At 39.7% G+C, this 10,788-nt stretch overlaps 1 long non-coding RNA gene across 1 annotated transcript in view; it reads left to right on the forward strand.

Annotated features, from left to right (window-relative positions):
- Nucleotides 1–8,557, forward strand: part of LOC135417634 (uncharacterized) — a 37,594-nt gene extending 29,037 nt beyond the window's left edge. Inside the window, exon 4 of the long non-coding RNA XR_010432158.1 lies at nt 8,403–8,557. This is a non-coding gene — a long non-coding RNA (uncharacterized LOC135417634). The remainder of the gene's footprint in view (nt 1–8,402) is intronic.
- The last annotated feature ends 2,231 nt before the right edge of the window (nt 8,558–10,788 follow it).

A 10,788-nucleotide genomic window follows, 5' to 3' on the forward strand; every position in this document is an offset into this window, starting at 1 on the left:
TGATTTCCAACATTACACAAAATAAATACCAGGAGACTGGTGTGGTTTATACAAGAGTTTATAGAGAAAAAAATCCACCCACCAGCTCCCTTGCTGAGGATTACAACCAGGTCTCTGCTGCCAAGTTCTCTGTTTAGGTAAAGCATGAGAAAATCTGCCATTTTTTTTAGAGTCACAAAAGGGGTGCTACAGGGGGGCAGTGAGAAGCTGACAGCTCTCGCTGCTTAAAAGGCAGCTGTTCCTTCTCAGGTACTATTATTAATAAACCCTAAGGTAATGTTTGCTCTGAAATATGTCTAATTGAAATAATTTACCCTAACCCTTAGAGAATTATGAAACTGTTTTCATCATGTTCACACACAGCAAAATAATTATGAGATGCCATATGGAAAAGACATCATGTGGTATATGTATTTCTGAATGTATACTTTTTGAAATGGTTCCCACAGATAAATCATACAGCTAATTTACAAAGAGGAGGTGGATAGTAGTTCTTAAGTGTGCAGTTTAAGTTTAAAATGGTTTCAGGCTGGGTAAATTTACAGTGGTGATGACATGCAGTGATTGCACTGATCACAGGATGTATATCACAGAACATGTCGATAATGCCATTAAGTTGCACTGCACAAAATGGAGCGAGAAAATTCTGCTGGTGACTCTCTGCTATTGCAATAAACCATCCCTCGAAACCTCTGCAGGTCCTGTGTGGTCCTGAGCTCATTTGGCAGCTGAAATGTACCTGACTAAAGCACTGGAGATGCTCCTCCATCCTCTTTGAGTCTCTGAGGTGTTCCTAGTTTACATCTGGGGAGCTCTGAGTGGACACCTAAGCAAAGTGAATACTCTCTCAATGCATAAATTAATACTTAGTACTCTTAAATACAGAAATTTATTTTTAACGTAGCCCACAAGAGAAAATTTATTATGTTGCTGTTCTGCTCCTTCCATCTCTTGAAGGTTTTCCAAAAGGTTTTATTCCTAATATGTATTCCCCTGCATTGTGTGTATATGTAAAATATATCTCTGTTTTTATGTATGTAGGTTTGGTTACATACATACATAGGTTTGGTAGCAGGAGAATTCTGTGGGGCACTTCTTGGTCTTTTTCCAGGAATAATTGTGGCAGCCAATGAGACATCTGAGGTTCTCCTGCTGGTAGTTAAGAAGTTTTGAAGGTGCTTTTTGAATAAGGAACTCTTATTAACATTTCTAGAAATCTGGCTGGAGATCAGGCTTTCTTGTCAGACTTCTGGTAGTTCTTCTTTCCAGATGGATGGAAGTAGAATAAGAGAATAGCTTATTGCACCCTTGCTGTTTCATGTCCAATTGGAAACCAGCAAGTGAAGAAGACACAAAGATATTTCATTCTGTCCAGTGCACTCTCTTTATTTCTAAGGACTCTTAAAAAAAAAAAATGGTAATCTCTTAATTTGAGCAGTTCAGGTTTGTCTGTATTTGTCTGAATTTACTCACTCATCACTTCTGCAATGATTTCTAAGGTGATTGATAAAATATTTGAAAGATCTGAGATACACAAACTAATTCAACTCCAGGTCTATTTTGCAAGAGCTACGGGCCTGCGATGCTTATCCCCCTGTAATGACATCATTACCCTGCATTACTGCTCTAGGTAGTGTATTTGTCAACAGCCAGCAACTGATGAGCACAAGGAAAATATTTACCCAACTTCTGTGCTGTGGCATTACCCCAGTAATGCCATTTCAGGAAGATCACACTGTATTCCTGAGATTCGTGCTGCAGAAACCAAAAAAGCTTTGACATTTCTGTGCGTGTAACACCAGTCTTCAAATAACCACCTTTTAGAGACAGTAATTACAGTAATTCTGGTTTTAAAGGACAAATAAAAAATAAAAGAGAAGGGGAAAAGTGATATTCCCCACAAATATCTAAAGGTGGGAGTTTTCCAATACCCACCCTGCATGCGGAGCACTAGGGACATCCATATTTGATGTCTCCCTAATCTTCCCAGGAGTAACCACATAAGCCAATATTTACTCACTCTGTCTGTACAGATACAGTATCTGAATGCTGCTGCTGCTGCTGCATTAACGTGCAAGTATTTAAACTGAGCTTTTCTGCCTCATCCCTGGCAACCGCCTGCACGGGAGAGGTAGCCTCGCGCCTTCCTCCTCTCTGTCATCCCTGCTTTGGATGAGAAATGTGATGATCTTTCTCTGTTTCTAATGTTGCATGGAGGAAAAGGCACGTTCCCCTTTTAGCGACTTCCAGTCATTTGTTTTTATGCTCACTGAAGGTGTATCGGGGTTGGTGTTATTAAAGTGCCCTAAACCAAAAGTCACATTTTTTTTTTTTCCCCGTGAGTTACAGTAGATTATTGTTTCACTACGGTATCCGAAAGCATGAAATAGAGATTTATGATACTCTTGTGTTTTCCACTTCAGTTCATGTAATGTAGAGAAGGTAAAGTGTCTCTAGCTGCACAGTATACCCTTTTTTTCCTCTTTGGAGCAGTGTGTGCTGCGTGATTAGAGGATAGTGAGAAGGTCACTGACCAAACTTTATCTTCCACACAGTTTCCCACAGAATGTATTCCTCCTAGGGAACATTTTCTCAGCTCAGGTTATTTCCAGAAATGTTCTCAAACCATAAGAACAGTCCTTGCAGTAAAACATTGCATTCCCACTTTTTATCCTTTATCTAGCAGCGCAGTGTTGACAGCATTTATGTTTCTTCTATTGACTGGGCCAAGAACAACAGGATTAATGAGGTTGTCTCTTCATGAGTGCATTATATTTTTTTCCTCTGACCTTTCAAACATGGGAATCTTCTGTTTGCAATATTTCTTAAGGAAGGAAAACCCCTTCTTGCCGAGGCTGGTTTGGATGGGGGCTGGCTGGGTGAGAGCCCGGGTTCCCGCACACCTCGGGTGCCACGGGGGCATCCCCCACACCTCTCACCGACCTGAGGGCTGGAAGGAAACTGGGAAAAAGCTAAAGGGGGAATATCTTCATTTCCTTGCTTTTTAAAATGTTCCTCTGGGGAGGATGTGGGATATTTTAAGGACTTTCTCAAGCCACGAAATTCTGGTTATAATTCTCACATGACTGCCTGTGGACTGTGGTACTGCAGGAGCTGCTCAGGACACGAGTGAACAACTGGACACTGCCCTGCTCTTTCATTTATTTATTTATTATTTCCAAAGGATTGCATGTGTTTAGACTGGACAAGCAGTGGAAGGAGGAGTCATTGGAATCACAGCGTTCTTCTTGCATTTTATCTTTCCTATTCCTGATTATTTTTGACACTGGGTGACTGGAACACAATCAAGATAGGATCATTTTTAAGTGCAGCAGGACAGGGAACGTGAGGAATTTTCCCAAGGATGGGAGCACAAATATCTTTAAACACAACAAATAGCTTTGTGCATATGACATCTCTTAGCCAACATCCTCAAAATACATCAATTAGATAAGCTAAACATAATTAAATTTTTGCATAAGATCGTTAGGGTTGGCTTATTCCCATTTTTCATCTGGGGAAACAGAGGGACAAAGAGCTGGAAAAACTCCCACTAGCCCAAAAGTTATCCATATAGGCAGGTCTCAAAGCTATAAATTTCCCTTTCAAACTGTTTATTTGCCCTTTTACCGGGGAAAGAAGCACCACAAACTTGTGCATTCCCATTTTGCATGTTATGGGGCAGAAAATCCTGTTATGGAGGTAAAGATGGTTTACTGTCAGCCCTTTGACCTGCCCTTTCCATCCAACCCATGATAAATGGTGGAGAAATTTGCCTGGTATTTTGAGGGAGGGAGAAGTAGAAGAGGTTCTATAAGTTTGTACATAGACAGGTGTTTGTGTGTGTATATATATATAATATATGAAAATATATAAAATATATAAATAGCTATATAATATAAAAATGACTGTAAAAAAAGTGCAAACAGTTGCAGAATATATTTTCCATAGTTATGTAGTTCTGCTGCAAATAAGAAATTCCTTTGCCACGCAGGAAAAACAGCCTTTACCTGCTGATTTAGGGGAAAATACAGTGTCCAGGAGACTTCTTTGCTGAGCACTCCAGTGCTGGCTTTAGTTCATGTTCAGGGTGCAGAAGGCCAGGATGCTGGGCTGGGATCCAGGAGGGCCAAAGCTCAAGCACTGGGCTTTAGGCTTTAAGCAAGCTCGAGACCTCTGTGTGTGGATTCAGGTCATCCTGGGACTGTGAGATCGAGCTGAACTAGACATGTGGACATTGCCAAATTCATCCCTGTCAACCCTAGGAAGGGAGCAGAAGCAAATATTCCTGGCTGCTTGTTGTAATAATTTAAATAATTCTATGTATTAGAGACAGGCTGTTTTTTTGCAGTGGTTTAAGGTGAAAAAAGTGATCATATAAGCTAAGAAATTTCTGAGCAACTCTTCAGGGTAATATTTCATGAGATCTTGAAATATTTGCTCCTGAAAATAATACTTACATAGTAAAAAAAAAAAAAAAAAAAGGAATTAAACTGTTTATTGTCCACACAGGAGAGAGTTTTTAAGTTTTAAACATGATTGCATTACATGTCTTAGATTTGAGGTTCCTGTTTTTCAGAGCTTTTGAGTTTGTTGCTTGAACTCTTGTCTTTCATTTAGGATTTCTATAGCAGCTGAACTTAAATAACCTGAGAGAGCACTTATTGAGTCCGTATCTGTATTTGTCAGCATTTAGGGCAGTTAAGAATAACTATGACTGAGAAATTCTTGTATTCTACTTTTCTCTTAGAATGATGTATGCACAGGCCTAAATCTGCCCCTGTTTTACTTTTGTTTAGCAAGAATTACATGGGTAAAGCTAAAGAAGCTGCAGTTTGCTTTCTGTTCCTTTAAGCAGCCGAGCTCCCTGACATAGAGTACTGAGATATCCTCATAAAGCCCCGAGTGAAAATAATTTTTGGGTTGTAACCCTCAAGACTTTCAGATTTTTAAATCCTGACACTTCAGGATTAAAAAAAACCCTCCAAACCCACGTATCTATCAGTGAACGGTGAATACAAGTTTGTGTAGTTTGCTTAATTTGCATTCGCTGGTAATTAATTAAAAAACATGAGTTTAATTAAACTCGGAGTTAGGGGATTCATTAAAATAAAAACAAAAAGCATTTCAGTTAAAAATGTAAAATAATGTGTTCGGCTGAGTTTGCTGGTGCAGCTTATGGATTTGCAGGGAAATACCAGGAGCAGTAAAACTTTAGGGACTATCACACTCCACACAGTTAGAGGAGAGTTTCTGAACAAGGAGAGTCTTTGTCAGCAGATAAATTTCACCTTGTAGATACTTGAATTGAAATAATCACATTTGCCCTCGGTTTCTTTCTGGCTTGAGTCTGTGGCTATGAAAAAAATAACACCCATGGAAGTCCAAAAGGAAAGGATTACAGCGTACCTGGAGGTAAGGTTATTAAAACAAGAATTAGAGGGAAAAAGGTAAGATTAAAAAGCTTAAAGGGAAGAGATATCACTCGTGAAAACTTAAGACTAAATTACATTTACCTGTTTATACTATCATGAAAAGTTTTTTCTCTTTTCAGTCTCTTTTAGTCACAATTCACTGTCTTAAGACGTTTTTTCCTTTGAGAACCATGCAAGAGGCTTGATTTTTAAGAAAAAAAAAACGTTATTTGGATGTTGAAGGTGCGAATAGAAAAAAACCCCCTCAATTGATAAGTAAATATTTATTAAATGTTTTTCTCTGCTCCCTTTGGTTGTGCCCCTTTTGTAGGACAGGGCTCATCACTCCAGCAGAAATGTTTATAGTCTGTTTTATGAAAACTGTCACCTGGAACAGAAGTGGAACCTTTCCACCCTCTCAAACTGAAGGGATTTAGTGAAGATCTCCCAAAGCATCTCTCACTCCCACACAGGTTAGTCTTGTTGCCTTCATGGACCCACATGAGCCACTGTGCACCAGCTATGGCAGCTTGGGAAAGGCACAGAAGGGAATATCACTGCCAATTCTGTGCTCTTGGGGTGGGAGAGCTGCTGAAAACTGACTGACTGATCAAACTGCCTCAAAATTAAGAATTTCTACTACTTTATTCTTCCCCCGAAGTATTTAATTTGGGAAGGAAACAATTATAATAATGGAATATAATACTCACTAAAAAATTCCTAGTTGCATTCATTAGGTTCATTTTCCTAAGAAATTCATTTAAAACACCTCAGTAATAAATATGAAATGCACACAAAATAAATCAATATTAATTTGCCTGGAGGTGTGTTTTGACGGTGGCTTGGCATCCCTGTGAAGGATGTTGGTGGACAACTTGGTTATGTGCAAAGGAGCAGATTTAAAAGAAAAGAAAAAAAAACAAAACACACCAAAACACAACAGAAAAGTATTTTACATCTTTGAGATGAGGAGCCATCTGTGGGTGCCCATTTCCTGTGCAGGATCCCACTTTAGGAAAACACCTGCACCCACTGCGGTGCCGGAGAAGGTGGCCCTCGCTCAGGGAGCAGATGCTCCACAGCTGAAGCCTTTCAAAGGAGACACCTTTAGAGCTCCTGCCCTTACGGGATAACTGAATTATCCATAAATAGTCTTTAAAGGGAGCATTGTCTGCTTAAAAAGAAAAAAAAAAACCACGAAAGGAAAACGAAGTGGGGTTTTGTGTGTGGGTAAAGTAAATACGGTTAGAAATACATGACTTCTTAAAAGCTTTTTGAGGACCCCACACTCACAAAATCTTCTAGGTCATGTGTTTGCTTTGCAAAACATTTGGTAAGTAATAAGTGCCAAGGGACTATATGCACTCCATCTGGAATTAGCAGATTCCTCTTTGTTCAATTGTTCCTAAATTTGGAACCAGCCGACTTGCTTAAAAGTATTTTGATTTGCCTTTAAATAAATATGGAAAATAAACACAGCCCAGGACCAGGAAAGGTACGTTATTAGTCCTCTCCCTGCCTGCATGAGCCATTTAATTCTTAAAGGAGCATTTGCCAATTCTGGTGTTTACTGCTGGTTTATGGTAACAATTTGTTTGGAGCGGTCCATCATTTTTGTTTCCTTTTCATGAATAGTATCAAAGAATTCAGAGGTGGACAAAGAATGACTAATTCACTGAATCCGCTCCACTGCCAACACCGTCTTGTTCCTTACAGAGTATTTTTTCCATTTCTTTCTCCAGGTTAAACGTGGAATTAAGTTTAAGAGCCTCTAGGTATGAAGAGAGGTACAAAGGTGGAGATTTCACTCTCTTCTGCTTTCCTTACGAGACAAATATCTCATTTTCATCTCCACCATCCCTACATGAGGAAATGGTGTGTCAAAAGATCAAGTAGATGCTTGCTCTTTGCAGGTGTTGTAGATTACTACCTCATCCCTTGTAAAAGTTTAATTTTTGCTTGGGGAAAGCAAAAAAGGAAGAGAAAAGCAGCACTTCTCATATCTTCCCTGATGTCCTTTAACATATGAGCCTGAGATCAAAACACCTGCTTGTCCTGCGGGCATACGAAAGAAAACTGTATTTCCTTGAAGGCCCTTGAAAGGTTTTTTGGAGAAAGCATCATGTGAACCATAAGCAAAACTTTATAAATATGTTTGGGAAAACATTTTAAAGAATTGAAAAAGCAAACTGGAAAACCCCAAAATCGCATCAAATTCATGGCACAGAATTCAGCTGCAGGAACATTTGACGCTGAAAAGGTTTTCAATGAAAAGCCTGCAAATCAGAGCTCAGAAAGGTTGTCCAGTGTTGTTACGTTTGGCATGTGAAGAATTATTAAGAGGTGCAGATCTGTAGATTTGGGATCCCAGCCTAAGATGTTCAGCCTGTATATGTTGGTTTGCTTCCATGGATTGGAGCGGAACGATGCCTATTTACTGTAGCTGGGGATGGATGATCCGTCCCTGCACCGGCTGCGGGGAAGGCTCAGGGAGACTCACTTTCCTAAGCCAGAGCTGGCCTTGGTGAACTGTCTTACCATGCATTACAGAGCAGGATCAAGGTCTTTATCCAGTTCACGGTTGCTCAGAATCTCCTTTCATCCAACATTAGTTCAAAATCTAAGCAAACATTTTGTTTCTGCCTCCAGCTTTCCCGTGAGTGGGAGAGGTGCAACATGAGCAGATACATACTTTCTCTGTCTCTACAAGGTCTTTTTATTTGGTCTAGATACACATCTGTAAGTGTTTTACCAACTCATGTATTCATATATACTGTAAGTCAAAGGAGCTTAAGTTTTCACTTCTTGTTGCTTTGCAATCATTTTGTTTCACAAAGTGCTTCCAATGTGTTGTGTTTCAACAGCCTAAGGCCTTCTCTAAGTCATTATTCTGTTCTTTCCTAGCAAGGAGGAACTGAAACTGTGGCCAAAGATTAGCATGGGACACTCAAAACTTTCCCATCTCTCCTACTTCTTTTCCTATTCCAGTCAATCCTTGTCCTGAGGATCAAACCTGTGTTTCCTGTGTGCTTGAAGAAGATATACGAGTGTGATGAAGTATCAGCATCACTCAGCAGGACCTGTTGAGGAGCCAGTGCTTGGGGTTGGCCCATGACAGCATTGATTCATCCTTTTAAAATCTAAACCTGTGAGTATGAGTTCAGAGGCTGCATCAAAACTTCATGGAGACTCAGCTGTGTGCACACACCTTAAATTAGGACAGTTCTGCACTATTAGGTTAATGATTGCACTTGATGAACTTAGAGGTTATTTCTAACCTTAATGATTCTGTGATTCTATTATTCTAATTCTTAAAGCGAATGAGCTTTCAGCTTTAAGGAATGTAGTGCCATGGGTTGCTGGCTGTACTTAGTGTATTTAATTATATACATAATATAATACACATGTATATCTATGTTAGGAAATATTTATTAGAATCTGGTGATTTGAAAAGAGAAGCATTTTCCAGTGCCTAAAGGGGCTCCAAGAGAGCTGGAGAGGGACTATGGACAAGGGCCTGGAGTGACAGGACAAGGGGGAGTGGCTTCACATTGATAGAGGGCATGGTTAGATTGGATAAACAGAAGAAATTCTTGGCTGTGAGGGTGGTGAGGCCCTGGCACAGGTTGCCCAGAGAAGCTGTGGCTGCCCCATCGCTTGAAGGGTCCAAGGCCAGGTTGGATGGGCCTCTGAGCAACCTGATCTAGTGGAAGGTGTCCCTGTCCATAGCAGGAGGTGGAACTTGATGATCTTCACATTTCCTTCAAACCCAAACCATTCTGTGATTCTATGAAAAAGGAGTAATTTGTTTTCTTCAATACCTGCAACCTGAGTAAATATACCTGCTAAAAAAATGTTGGAAATTTTGATAACTTTCTGATAATGTGGCCTCTTCAAGGATTTTTTGATGGCAAGAAAAGAAAAATATTCATTCTTATTCCATTAATAAAAACCTTGTAATTAAAATCTACAGGGGGACAGAAGTCCAGTTACTACATCTGTAAGAGACCAGTGGTTTCTTTTTGTTTCTGGTTAATAATTATAAATTCTGAACAAGCAACTTTGTTATGAGACTAAACTTATTTGCAACTTGTAAATCTTTTTGACAATGCATATGTTCATACTTTGCATTTTGTCATCTCCTTTTCGGAGACTACAGGAGTTTCCATCAGTTCATTTATAAAAATTGCTGAGAGGTGGAAAAAGCCTTAGAAAAAGATGAAGAAACTCAGAGAACAAACAGGAAGATCGGGTGGTAAATGAAACAAACGTAAATTTTACAACAAAGGAAAAGGTTATCAAAGTTTCACTCTCATGAACCATGGTTTCTTTTAAGGGGTTGAAGGCAAGTTGTTGTGGCAGGTCAGGTTATCACTTTGTGCTATAGTTAGAACTCTGGACTGGTTCTTTGCTGTTGTTTGTTGAGATGACTAAGTTGTCATTTTTAATTAGCTTTATGCTCCTCTCAAAGGCTAATTACTTTACTTTTTATCAAGAATACTTGATTGGTAATGACAAGGGTGCCATGGTTACATATTTTTAGAGAATTCCCCAACCTGCACCGTTATATGATTTTCTGTTCCCCCTGGATTCTTTGTGCAGTAAAGCCTTCAATAAAAATAATGGTTAAGAAAAATACAAGTTTACTGTAGAAACTGGTGGAAAAAGGTATGTCTTGATTTCTTTTTGGCAGGAAGGCCATTGCTAATGTATTTAGTCAGTGTAAAAAGCCATTACGGTTAGTTTACCTCCCTGCCAGTGACACTGGTGCTGCTCTATTACCTTCGCTGAAGTTACCTCAGGCAAACTGAGTTTGAGACCTTCCTTTTTTTTCCCCTCTTATTTGTCTGTAGTTGTGCATCTCCTCTGGTCGTCATGGAAATCCAAACTGACTGAACTGCAGACTTATTTCCGAGTGTACATGTTTCACAACCAGACACTGACTTTAGGAGAGTGTTTACTCCCCTGTTTACCAGTATTGGCTTGAGGAGCTCTTGAGATAAATACAAGAGGTGCAGTAACAGGTGAAATCTCCCTTTTCTTTAGTCACCTACAGATTGCTGTAATTTATTCTCGTTTGAAACAGCAGCAGCCCAAAAGGTGATGCTCCTGTGAAGGCTCCCTCGAGGGGGTAGACAGCAACAGGGGACATAAATACTCCTCTGACACTTTTGAGAAATACAGTCATACCCAGAGAATTGCTACTTTTCTCCTGTTCTGCAACACATAAATACACGTCAGATGTGTGGTAAACCAAATTCTCTCAGGAACTTGTCCTGAAAGAGGAAAAGACACAATGATTTAGAGTCTGCATCTGCAGCTCTACAGCTGCTTCAGTACCTGCTACCGGAGCAGAATTCCCTGCACCAACAGA

The sequence above is a fragment of the Pseudopipra pipra genome, chromosome 7, assembly GCF_036250125.1.
Source record: "Pseudopipra pipra isolate bDixPip1 chromosome 7, bDixPip1.hap1, whole genome shotgun sequence".
NCBI classification, from domain to species: Eukaryota; Metazoa; Chordata; class Aves; order Passeriformes; family Pipridae; genus Pseudopipra; species Pseudopipra pipra.